Source organism: Canis lupus, chromosome 35 (genome assembly GCF_011100685.1).
Source record: "Canis lupus familiaris isolate Mischka breed German Shepherd chromosome 35, alternate assembly UU_Cfam_GSD_1.0, whole genome shotgun sequence".
Taxonomy (NCBI): Eukaryota; Metazoa; Chordata; class Mammalia; order Carnivora; family Canidae; genus Canis; species Canis lupus.
This window is the reverse complement of record NC_049256.1, coordinates 19,726,499-19,739,761: the sequence shown is the minus strand read 5'-3', so window position 1 is coordinate 19,739,761 and position 13,263 is coordinate 19,726,499. Positions and strand designations below refer to the sequence as shown.

At 38.5% G+C, this 13,263-nt stretch overlaps 1 long non-coding RNA gene across 1 annotated transcript; it reads right to left on the bottom strand.

The window, feature by feature from the left end:
- Positions 1-5,196: 5,196 nt before the first annotated feature.
- On the bottom strand, positions 5,197-13,128 carry LOC106558272. The gene is made up of 2 exons (XR_005384380.1): positions 12,124-13,128; positions 5,197-5,912 (listed from the first exon to the last, which is right to left on the bottom strand). It is a non-coding gene; the product is annotated as an uncharacterized LOC106558272 (long non-coding RNA).
- Between the last annotated feature and the right edge of the window lie 135 nt (positions 13,129-13,263).

Below are 13,263 nucleotides of genomic sequence, written 5' to 3'. Positions count from 1 at the left end.
TCCAGAGTCTTTTAAATGAACCAAGGTAAGATAGTCAGGCTTTATTGCACAGTGGGCAGGTGCTAAAAAATGTATTCCTGAAGAACTGTAGAAGGAAGCATGGATGCCATGATAAGGCAGAGGAAACTCATGCAGATGACATGGAAGCATGAAGTAGCATCGTCTTTTGAGTGTTCATGTCCTGACTGGAAGCAGGAGCTGGGACTTGGTATATGGGAGAGGGTTCAAAATGATGAAGGCATTGTATGTCACCTGAAGGGTCTGAATTAATCATGAAGAGGTTGGGAAACCAATGCTCTGATTTTGCTTTGGAAATGTCAATCTAGAGAATAGATTGCTAGAGGAAAGAATTTGAGGCAGGGGAGCCAGGGGGAGTTTTGGGGAAAGATGGTTTACACAAGAAACCATAAAAACCTTTTTCCTATTCTCTACCTAACACCAATATCATCATTTTAAGGGCACATTGAAATGCTACTTCCTCTGAAAAGCCTTTTTTTCTTTCCCCTACTCTTCAGACATACCTCCCATAGGTCTTCATTCACAACTCCATTGTCATAGTCATCCTGGAGTGTTACAAATATTGTCTTATAAAAAAACAAAACAAAAACCCAAATATTGTTTTCTGTGTCTGTCTTCCTATTACAGTGAGCTTCTCTGGTTCTGGGACTATGTCTTATTCGTCTTAGCATCTTCAGCATTTAGGATGGTGCCTGGTACAAGGTGTCTTCTTATATATATTTGATGGGTTTAGAGACAGAATGAATATTTGCCAGCTGTGGAGAGAATGCATGGGAAAGTTGGCCTTTCCTCCAAAACTGAACACTCACTATCACCCAAATTAATTTTTGCAAAATTCCATGCACAAATATTTAATCAGTTCAATTGAGGAAACAAGGAAATGAGACTCAATTAAAGAAGAAATTGTAAGTCTTTAAGCAATCTCCAGATTAGAATTGCTTGGTCATGAGTGAGATAATCAAAATTTGTGACTTAGCAAGTAAGAGAGATGTTTATGGATGCAAACTTGTTGCAGAATACATTATAAAAATGATGTGTGATTTACATCAACCATATTCTGTGGACAGAAATTTCTTTAGTTCTGAGGGTTATCAATGGGAGTAAGCAAAATATCTGTATTCTGGGAAAAGAACTTTAGTTAGCCTTTTTGGACCCCTGTTGCAAGTTTATAAACAGTCACTGGAACCAGGGGTCACAAAAGCAAATGTTATTAGGAGCCAGGAAAGTAGCAGAAATGAACAAAGGTGACTGGTGTACTGAACTAGGATGTTGGAAAGTCTTATGAAATAGAATCATTCCTGATCAATCTCAAGATGACAGCCCTTACTCCAATCAACAGATTGTAACATGCAGGAGTTGGGGTCAGTTTGCTATAACTTTTATTTTTTCATTAGAAGCCAAATATCTAAATTTTTAAAAGAAGCTGTATTTTTGTATTGACAATAAATAATTTTTAAAAACCCACAGTGGATACTGTATGGGTAAAACCACTTCCAGGAATGATAGACTGGGTTGTTTTAGATCTGCTTTCCCACCAAGAGCAGCTAGAGAAGCTGGACTAAGTAATACAAAAATAAAAAAATCTAAAATAATTGCAGAACCAGCAAGGAATGAAGAATTGTGAGGTCAAGATCTGACAAAGGATGAGAGTCGTTAGGGGTGAGCCTGATATTTGGATATACTTTTCCCTAAAGTGATTACTAATTCTGAAATCTGTGGCTGAGAGGATGCAATCTGACAAAGCTTTGGGCAGATTCATGGAGGTGGGAGACCAAAAATTGGAGATCATAGTTTGCCAAGGAGGGGGGATCTTGGTAAATACTTCAAGCAGTCAATTTGGATCGAGAAAGCCTATCTCCAGAAATGACAGTGAGCTGGAAATAGATCAATTCTTGGAGGAACGGGAGCCCAACATCAGATGACCTCCATTTGGCAACTGGGCTAGGGTGTGTAGGGGTTCCTAGTGCCGCTAACCTAGCTGCCTGGTAAAAGCATATGCACATTCTCTCTGGAGGAAAATAGCATTATTTAGGGTCTCTTGATAAATTTCACATACAGTGCCTTGTAACCAGAAACAAGGAGACAAGATGTCATCAAAATCCAGAAGAAAAGTAGCCTAGAGAAACAGACTCACAGGTGATCTAGATAATAGAGTTTTCATACAAAGACTTTAAAACAACCAACACTCATATTTTAAGAAGGTAAAAGACAAGATGAAAAATATCTACAGAGGACTGGAAACAATAATAATCAACCACAAGAAATTTACAGAATTAAAACTGAGCCATAAAAACATATATAGGAAATCAGACTTTAACTACTGCTCTGCACATTCTGAGTGTAGCTATAGCATAATGGTCTACTAAAAATTGTCCTGGTTTATGGTATATAGCATAAAGCATTTGGCAAAAGTAATGAAATCTTTCTTTATGGACCAGAAAGGATAGCAAAGATTATAGATCAAAAAAGATGAGGGAAATGATGCAATTTTTAAAAAAAGATTTTATTTATTTATTCATGAAAGACAGAGAGAGAGAAAGGCAGAGACATAAGCAGAGGGAGAAGCAGACTCCAGGCAAGGAGCCCGATGTGGGACTCAATCCTGAGACCGCGGGATCATGCCCTGAGCCAGGGGCAGGTGCTCAACGGCTGAGCCACCCAGGCATCCTGGAAATGATGCAATTAGCGTCAATAAAATGAGTTTAGACTTTCAGTAACTCTAACAAATATGAATTAACTTATAAAATCTCCAATCTAAAATCAGACTTGAAATGTTTTAACAAGGAAATGCTGAGGGATAGTACAGTAGGTACTAATATAATAATCTATGGGATCAGATAGATCTAGGTTTGATACCTGGGTCTATTTCTTATTGGATAGGGAAGAGGATGACCTTGGACCAAGTACTAAGCTCTCTGAATGTTATAGTTCTCATTTCTAAAATATGGGTAATCAATTTGTTGAAGTTTTCAAGAAACTTAGAAAATGCGTATGTAATACCCAAGCACAGTAGGCACATAGAGTAAACATGATAGTTCACTCAGATTTGTTGGCACAGGTAAGGACCTGGTCTTCTTTCCTCTCTTTATGACCTAGAGCTCTTTCCAACCTGTTGCCTCTCATCACATGCATTTCCTCCTTGTCTCCTTTTACTAATTGCTTTTATTCATTTTAAAAGAGAAATGGAAAATTCATCTCGTGATTAATTAGCACATCTATCTCATGGAGTTAATTAGCATCTTCTGAGATTAATATAGTTTAATATATTATCTGGAATATATTTTAATCTATACCTGGAAGAAAGTATATTTTGAAACATCATTGATTTACATTTATTCTGAGAGTACCAAAAAATGACCTTTTTACTTTTCTCACACTGTATCAAAAATATCAGTATGGATTGTCTGTTCAAACTAAAAATTCTATTAGGTTTTTTTTTTTTTTTTTTTTTTACTTCCTTGCCCGGGAGAGAGATTTACAGCTTTATATTTGTGTGCTTGATAGCCTCTTTTGTGATAAGCAAGACAGCTTAGCAGAGTCCTGAGTCATCAGCAAGACCCCAACTGCTTCAGTCATTGCACAGAACGCTGGCAGAAGAAACATTTTTGAATTCATTATCTGGAACCTTTATTTTTTGGCCATCTTTCCTTTCTTCATTTTTTTTTTAATTTAATTTTTTAAATTTCTTAAATTTATTTAAATTCAATTTGCCAACATATAGTGTAACACCCAGTGCTCATCATCTCATCAAGTGCCCTCCTTAGTGCCTGTCATCCAGTCACCCCATCCCCCATCCACATCCCCTTATGCAACCCCTTGTTTCCCAGAGTTAGGAGTCTCTCATGGTTTGTCTTCCTCTCTAATTTTTCCCCACTCAGTTTACCTCCTTTCACTTTTAGTCCCTTTCACTATTTATTATATTCCACATGAGTCCTTTCTTCCACACCTTCTTTTCGTGTAAATGTCTACCATATTGCCATACTGAAAGACAAAGGTCATGAGATATTTAAATTTAAAAATACAATGTCTATATTCCAAATTATTTTGAAATATCCCTCATAGAAGAAATGCTATTTGTGTATCACTTGCCAAGAGATTTTTCACTAAACTAAAAAACATACAAGAGAACAATTTTTATATCAAAAATATATGAGCACTTTCTATTTTTACTCTATGTACTTCAAATATTAGTACTTAGGATAATTTTTATATGTTTGCTCCCTTTTATATGAAAAACTGAACCTTCATTCTTTACTTAAAACTATTTAGACATTTTATACCAGATCTCTATGTATTTTCTGCCTCAATTTTAATATCTCATTATTATAAGGATGGTTTTCCTCCAGGTAAACAACAGAAAAATGGTAACATTTTTAAGAATGGAGTTTGATTTTTTTTTCTGCACTGAGATAGTAGTTTGTTTTGTAACATTTTTCCTAAATGTCAGGGCAAAAGCTGTTGAACTGGATAGGCCTACAAATTTTTTTTTATCGACTTAAGCAAACAAAATATATTTTATAGTTTTATGTATCAGAAGAAAAAGTGTTCTCTTTACCACCGCTTGCTACTTCCTTATTGGAAAGAAATTTTAACTCAACAACTTTGCATGTACCAAATATTAAAACCAGATGTGGGAGGGTGCCTGGGTGGCTCAGTTGGTTAAGTACCTGACTCTTGATCTCAGCTCCGGTCATGATCTCAGGGTCCTGGGATGGAGCCCTGTGTCTGGCTCCCTGCTCAACGGGGAGTCTGCTTCTCCCTCTGCCTCTTCCCCTCCCCTTGCTCGCATTCTCTCTCTCTCTCTCTCTCTCACACACACAAATAAATAAAAACCTTTAAAAATAAATAAATAAAACCAGGCACTGCAGATATCAGCATGAATTGGTCCTGCACTCATGGGATTCATGGCTGCAGGTGCATTGAATGCTTCCAGTGTCCTGAGAGTTTTGAAGGAGACATTTTCAAAGGTTAGGGTTTTCTTTTTCTTTTTCTTCTCCTTTTTCTCTTCCTCCCCCTTCTCTTTTTCCTCCTCCTTCTCCTCCTTGTTTATTCTTCATAAACTTTAATGTTTAGAGCACTTTTAGATTTACAGAGACATTGGGTAAGAGAATACAGAAAATTCCATAAACCCCATGCACTGTTTCCCCTGGTGGTAGTATCTTACTTTCATATGATATATATATATATATATATATATATATATATATATATATATATATATAAAATTATAATTAATGAACCAACCCTGATAATTATTATTAACAAAAGTCTACACTTTATTCACATTTCCTTAGTTTTCAGGTAATACTCTTTTTCTGTTCTAGGATCCCACTCAGAATACCACATTACCTTTAGTTGCCATGTCTCTTGCCTGGGATGATTTCTCAGATACTTCTTGTGTTCAATGTTCTTTGATAGCTTTGAGGAGTTGTGTGTTTGTGCTTGGGAAAAAAATAACTAAACTAAAATACTTAATCATGCTGAGAATCATACCCCATGATTATTTGTCTAGTAAAGGCAGGAATCTGATTCAACTAGATGGTCCTCTCTTGGGAGCTGCGAAGAGTTAGTTCATTAGGGCTCGGGCACATTTCAACAGTGCCCCTCCTGGGACACCTCCTGGCGGTGACAGTGGCTGTACTTTCACACTTTCTTTGACTCTGGGCAGTAATGTTTGGCCTCTCAAAACCTTTTCCAGTCTTCCTCGGTCTCTCCAGATTCCAAATATTTCTTTTAATTAGCAATGACATCCAATTTTTCATCAGCAGAAATCCTGTACCTCCTTTTTAAAGGCAGAAAGAGCAGAGTATTCAAAACCCACAATTGTTGGAATCTGCATCCTGGACAGGAGAGGGGGTGTTCATATTTCATCCTTTCAGAATGCCTAACAATTTCTAATAAAAAAAAGAAAAGACAAAACAGTTGAGACTGAATGTTCATACTCTGCCAAACATAATCCCAATAGTAAGTAGAGTTAGCATTGTTAACAGAGGGGTGTGCAAGATGCTGGAGGAGTAGAGAGAAGGGAGACACTAAATCTATTGCTTAGGAAAAAGAAGAAGGGGAAGAAAGGGATCAGCAGAGACTGTAAGGCTTCTCACAGGTGATATCTGAACCAAGTCTTCAAAAACATGTGGTGGATAATGCCAGCATCCCAGGTAGAGGAAATAGCCTGAATGGGAGTATGGAATGATGTGGTATGTTTAAGGACCTGCCAACAATTGTAAAGTGGTACAAGGCAGAGGGAGTATCAGAGAGCAGTAGGAGATGAGATTGGAGAGGTAAGCAGAGATTGGTCAGATTGGAAAGGGTGTCTTGGGCCACTCTGAGATCTAAGAACGCTATGATATTAGCTCACCTAAGTGGCAGAGCAGTGAGGTTTAAGATTTAGATTGGAAAGGGTTAGGATAAGAAGGTCAGGAGTTAGTGCACTCAGGCAAAAGATCTGTCCATTTGGTAAAATGGTAAAAGAGCACATTTAAGTCTTGACTTAAAAAGTTCTTAGCTTGCTGAGACTGGGTTGACTAGACGTTGGCAATGCCAGAATTAAAACTAGGTTTATGAGACACTGAAACTTTGGCTGCCTGGAGAGATGCTCCTTGGTCAAAGAGAAGTCCAGGAGGCTATTTGCCCTCTAGTGGCAACCACAAAGCATTTTCTACTTTGCTAGCAATGGGACTAGAATCTACAGTACAGAACAGATCCACTTGGGAAGCTAGCACTTGTTATACTTCGGAAAGCTATTTGAATTAGTTCCTAGACTTGAATATCTAGCTTAATACATAAACCTAATATGAGGTTATAGATATATAATAATAAAAATGTATCATACATACTGCTGTTATATTACTCATTGAAATTATTTTCAGAGTTTTTCAGTATTATACTTAATAGGTAAGAATGTAGCTAGTATCAAAAATGTTATCTTTAAAAATTTTTAGTGCGATTTATTTATTTTTAATGAACAGCATAAGATATTTGGAGGTAGATAAATTTCCCTGCATATCCAAGCATAAATTTCCCAGCATATCTATTTTAGATCTTCTAATTTGTTCACTTTGATTTTATACTTGCCAGCTAGAGAACTTTGGCCACACAATTTAGCATTATAGAATTTCCAGTTCATTTTGTTTATTTTTTCCACATAAATTGTTTACATCCATTTGAGAAAACTTTGGTATTACTTTTGTTTAATATCAATTTTTAATCTTTAAAATGTTCAGTCTGAGAAGTAATGCTTTCCCCTGCCTTTGCTAAAGGCACTTTGCAGAAACATCTCATTATTTATTTATAAGGGTAAGTCTCCAGAAAAAGGTAACATTATCACTGGCCTACTCTTGCTTCCACACACATGAATACATTCATAATTGATGAGATGGTCTATACTAGTATTGCAACTAGAACAAACCTAAGGTCAGATCTCTGGGAGAGCAAAGCATGTCATTATTTTTGGTAAGAAATACATAAGGGACAAACATTTAAAATTATCTGAAAGGAGATGTACTGGTAGGGGGAAAAGAACCGGTGTGGGAAAGTGAAAGGAAGCACACAAGTCTAGAAGAATATTTTGAATCATGTCTTGCAAAGAAAGTGATTTTGGTTTTCACAGTGGTCTCCCTTATTAGGGCAGGTTAATGATTGACCACTATGTTAGCCAGTCTCTTTTTCTTTTGCCTTTTCCCTTTTCTTTCTTTCTTTCTTTCTTTCTTTCTTTCTTTCTTCTTTCTTTCTTTCTTTTCTCTTTCTTTCTTTCTTTCTTTCTTTCTTTCTTTCTTTCTTTCTTTCTTTCTTTCTTTCTTTCTTTCTTTCTTTCTTTCTTTCTTTTCTTTCTTCCTTCCTTCCTTCCTTTCTTTTTCTTATCCTTCCTTCCTTTTTTTTTTTTTTTTTTTCTGGCAGTTATTCCCTCAAAGAAACTGAAATTCTTTGAGAAACAATAGGTTTAAACTGCTGCCACAAATTCTGGCCAGATGAACATCAAAGAGACAGGTGAGATTTCCCCTGGAGTGCTTCTGCCTAGGCTTCTTTCTCTTGGAGCTGAAATGATCTTATGAGGGGGTTCTCCAACATACAATGGGTTACTAGTGATGAGAATGTAGAGTCACTGACATAGATATTCACTTGTGTGGCTAACGGGCTGAGATGGGGGTGGTGGAGAGCAGGCATAAAATATATGCAGGGCATAATACCAATTTTTTTTTTAAAAAAAGAAAACCGATGTGTGTGTGTGTGTGTGTGTGTGTGTTTATGCATAAAAAACTAACTGGATTTGCTCTAAATGTTAATAGGGATTGTCTCAGGCTGATGCGGCACTGGATAGTCTTAGTCCCCCTTGCTACCTTTTCTAGTTATCTGTATTTTAAAAAGGATACAAAAGTTTTCTTAAAACAGAAAAGATAGTTACATTGTAGGTATAAAGCATTTGTAAGTACTCAGAGTTATGTACTCATATTTATGGCTTATTTGGGTTTTAAACACTACTTAAAATCCTTAGGTACTAGAAAAAGATAAAGGTGAATACTATTATGATTTTAGAGTGGCATAGGCTTTTTTTTATGTGTTAAAGCAACAAACAAAAACCATAAAAGAGGGGATCCCTGGGTGGCTTGGTGGTTTAGTGCCTGCCTTCGGCCCAGGGCGTGATCCTGGAGTCCCAGGATCGAGTCCCAGGATCGAGTCCCGGGATGGAGTCCCACATTGGGCTCCCTGCATGGAGCCTGCTTCTCCTTCTGCCTGTGTCTCTGCCTCTTTCTGTCTCTTTGTCTCTCTCATGAATAAATAAATAAAATCTTAAAAAAAAACCCATAAAAGATTGATATTATCACATGATTTTTAAAGCATCTGTAGATTTTTAAGTGAAAATAGTGTTTAAATAAGGATTAAAGACACATATCAAACATATATATTAGTATATATATGTATATATATAGTTAAATGGTATACCATATTATTTAAAATATATATTTATACAAATACATATCATTCTTTACTTATCAAATGAACAAGAATTCATAAAAAAAGAAAGATTGTTTCTAGTACAGGCAAGGTTTCAGAGAAATGGGTACTTATGTACTATGCAAATGAGAAAATAAATTGGTACAGGATGATTTGTCAGTATCAAAAAACTTAAAAATATTTACACCTTTCAACCTAGCAATCTCATGCCTATGAATTTATCTTGAGGAAATTACATATACTCTTTAAAGACCTAGTGACTTCACTTGGAGGAATTTACTCCACAAACTCATACGGGGGTGCCTGGGTGGCTATGTCAGTTAATGGTCTAACTCTTAATTTCAGCATGGGTCATGGTCTGGGAGTCATGAAATCGAGCCCCAGTTTTGGCCCCGTGGTGGGCATGGAGCCTCCTTGGGATTTTCTCTCTCTCTCTCTCCCTCTGTCTCTCCCTCTCTATCTTGGTAAAACAAAACAAAACAAAAGCAAATAAACTCCCACATGTGTAAAATGACACAGATACAGGGTTTTTATGTAGCTTTGTAATAAAAGATTGGAAGTAACCTAGCTCACCATCAATAACAGTAACATAAATTATGGGTACTTCCAGGCAACAGAATATTATGGAGGAAGAACAAAATGAAAAAGAATATATTTGATATAGAAGGAACCCCCTTCACCAGTACTTTTAAATTAAAAAGATACGGAACAGTGAAAAAAAAATAAGAATATATTTGCATTTGCTTGTTTACTCATAAAAATACTCTGGAAGGATATCTCAAAAATTAAGAATAGTGACTCTCATGGGGTGTAATTGTGCAATTAGGCAAATGTAGAAAGAGAATGAGAGGGGAAAATATTCTCTATATTTTGGTTTTTGAAGAATTTTGTAAAGTACTCACAAAATGGAACTGTAAGATCATGTAGAAAAACCAAGTACCTGTTAAGTGTCCAAACTGAATAAATAGAATGCCTGAAATTAACTGTGCTTATCTGTTCCTCTTTGAGAGCAGAGAAAATGCTTTTCCTTCTTGGAATCCTCAAGCCTGAAAAAGTACCTGACACATAGTAGGTACTCAATTAATTTTAGAAGAATAAATGAATCCGTGAAGGTTTAAAAGTTGTTAGTAATCAAGGAAAAAGCCACAAGAATATCTCACTTTCATGATTTTTTTTTTTGGCAAAAACTAATTTTTGAGAGAAGACCAAAAAGTTCCAAGAGTCCAAGTAGCGATTTTAAGTACTTCTTTCATCAACTCTAATCCTAAAGAGCCTGTTAATGCAGATTATTAAGGCAAAAGGAAAATCAAATAAAATGGCTGCAAGGCAATGCACTGCCACACTGTGGTACCATATAGGTTCATAAACCGGATCTATCGTTTCTATCCAATAATATGCCAAATCACTTTTCCTTTTCTTGCAAATGAGAGGTATCAGGATATGCTCACAACTAAGTCATGACAGTTAATGAGGGGTAGAAGACATTGAACTTAGGGAATATGCTATAAAACATCAAAACCCACCACAAAACACACTAAGTATCAAAAATGATCTAGTGCCAGTGTAATAGTTAACACTTGGGGAAATATTCAGGGACAGAAATGAAGTCTATGAAATGAGCTGGTGACTATATATCTGATTAGTGATTCTCAACACTGGCTGCACATTATATTCATCTGGGGAGCTTTTAAAAATACTGATGCCAGGGCTCCACTCCCAGAGATTCTGATTAAATTCATGTGGGGTGGGGCCCAGGTGTTCCTTTTTTTTTATTATTATTTTTTAAGCTCCTAGGGGTGATGCTAATATAGAGTCAGGGTTGAAAAACATTATGTTAGAATGGAGAGGGATGGAGGAAATTCTCTTATAGTATAAGGTGACTTAATCAACTGCTTCCAGCCTTTAATTTATGAACAAAGTTTTTCAGATTAAACCTTTCATTTCCTCATCTCCTTAGAACAGACCTTGCCCCCAAACCCATGCTTCAACTGTTAAATTATTTCCTATAGGCCTGTCTCTCTTGCTTTCATTTTTTCCTGCATGGTTCCATTTGCACCACAATACAAATGGTTTTCCTTCTATCAAGGACTTGGCTGTCTACAGAATGTATGCAACCTAAATTCCTCAGCTTGGCTTCACCCCACCCTACCATCACCTAATGAAATCATTTTGTTGCACAGTTTCCTCATCCACACCCAATTGTTGGGATAGATAACTTCTGAGAGCTTTTCAACTCTGAAATTGTAAGTTCCCTGGTTTATTGTCATACTACTCACCCCACTCGTAAATAACAGATCTCATCTTTTATAGTTCCCTAAAGTATTTCTTAACTGAAGTCAAACAAAATCCTCTCCACTGCCTCACTTAATCCATGCTCTTTTCCCTCCAATGATGGTTTTTATGCCATTTGCTCTCCTATAAGCGTTTTCATTCCCCTCCCCCAACATATCCTCAGTTACCTGGCTCAAGTTCACCTTGAGGTTTTGGGACATATTACCGGTTTACCTCCATCATATTCTTGATTTAGGAGTTCCTTGGTACTTTGTAGTATAGACCCTCTTTATTAAAAGTATGGTCCACGAGCCAGCATCACTTGGATGCTTGTTATATACATCCAGTATCCCAGGCCTCCCCACAGTCTGCGTTTCAAGCAGATGGCAGGTGACTCAGTGCACCTGTAACTTTGAGATGCACTGGTCTATAACAGCTTATTAGCGTCCTCTTTTGTTTACTTTTTAAAAAACAATTTATTTGAGAGAGCATGCCGGGAGAGGGGGAGAAAGAGAGGGGGTGATCTAAACTGAAGCAGACTCCCTGTTGGGCATGGAGCTTTATCTCAGGACTTTGAGATCATGACCTGAGCTGAAACCAAGAGTCAGATCTTTAACCAACTGAGACACCCGGGGACCCCACTTTTGTTTTCTAGTTTCTTTCTTTCTTGCATAGGAAGTGCTTTCAGTTCAGGGATCCTAGAACACAGAGAAACAGGGAATGACATGAAATTTCTATTGATGCGCAACAGCAGTAAAATCTCATAGTGTTCCAGCTCTTTGGTGTTTGGGTAGGTTTTTCTCATTCGTCCTTGAGAGTTGCATGTATGGAACTTCTAACTTTAAAAATCTTTAACTAAACCTTCTAGTACTTAATACTCACCTAGCAGTTCACCGTGAGCTGTTTGTTGAACGAAACAGTAATCATCGCGTTTACCAAATGCAACTGGAGGGATAGTGAACCCAAAATTTAATTTTAAAGGTTGATACAGTGGTGGGCTTCTAGCATTTTAGAGGTCTTTTTCTTTTAACGATTCTATTTATTTATTCATGAGAGACAGAGAGAGAGGCACTTTAGAGGCCTTGAGAGAACATCTCCCAGGGTCGACTTCTTTTACAGATGAAGAAACGGGAGGCCCAGAGAGAGAAAGGACTACAGCAGGGAGGGCAGAGTTGACATCCTCTGTCGTACTCGGGCACACTCCCCCAGTTGTCCAGCGTCAGTAACAATGCATCATCAATCTTGGACGCCGCCAAAAACCGGTAAGTAAGCGCCCAAAATAGATGCTTAGGAATTCAAGGGTATTCATTTTACTCCAGCCTTTACCCAGAGATCATTGGCTCTTGCAGTGTAGATGATCCATCACATGGTCTTTACCAGCCACCTGAGAGCCTGCATCTTGGGGATCCAGAAACGGCCGTGACCCCTGGTCTTCGGGAGGTCACCGCGCAGCAGACAGCAAGGTGCAGGGAGGGCAACCAAAACACAAGCCCCGAAACCCTGGCGCCTTTTGGAGTCGTGCACTTGCCTTCCGGACCCTCAAAAGCGCCGTCCAGGAAGGACACAATGGAGTCGCGGGAGCAACGGCAGCCGGCTCCGAGCCTGAGTCGTCGAGACTTTACATTCCGTTCTTCCCTGTGCAATTCTGAGCTTTTTCCAAACCTCCGGGGTCCTCTGTAGTGATGCCAGCGCAGGGCAGGGCACGCGGTTAAGGCCCCAGCGAACTAAGGCATCAACACTTTCAAAGCCCACTTTCTCGACAAGTTTTATTCGGTTTTCCCTTTTTCGTGGGTGAGTGGAAACGAGTGGAGAGCGGATGCTCCCTCAGCCAGCCAGGCCGAGGCACGCGGGGCGCGGGGAAGGCGAGCCCGGGGCGCTCGGGCCGCTGGGGGGCGGGGCGGGGCGCGCAGGCGCAGGCGCAGGCGCAGGCGCAGGCGCAGGCGCAGGCGCCTCCCGCCCGCCAGCCCAGGCCGCGCATTCCTGCGCCTCCTCCCGCGCGCCGCGCCGCCTCCCCCGACAGCT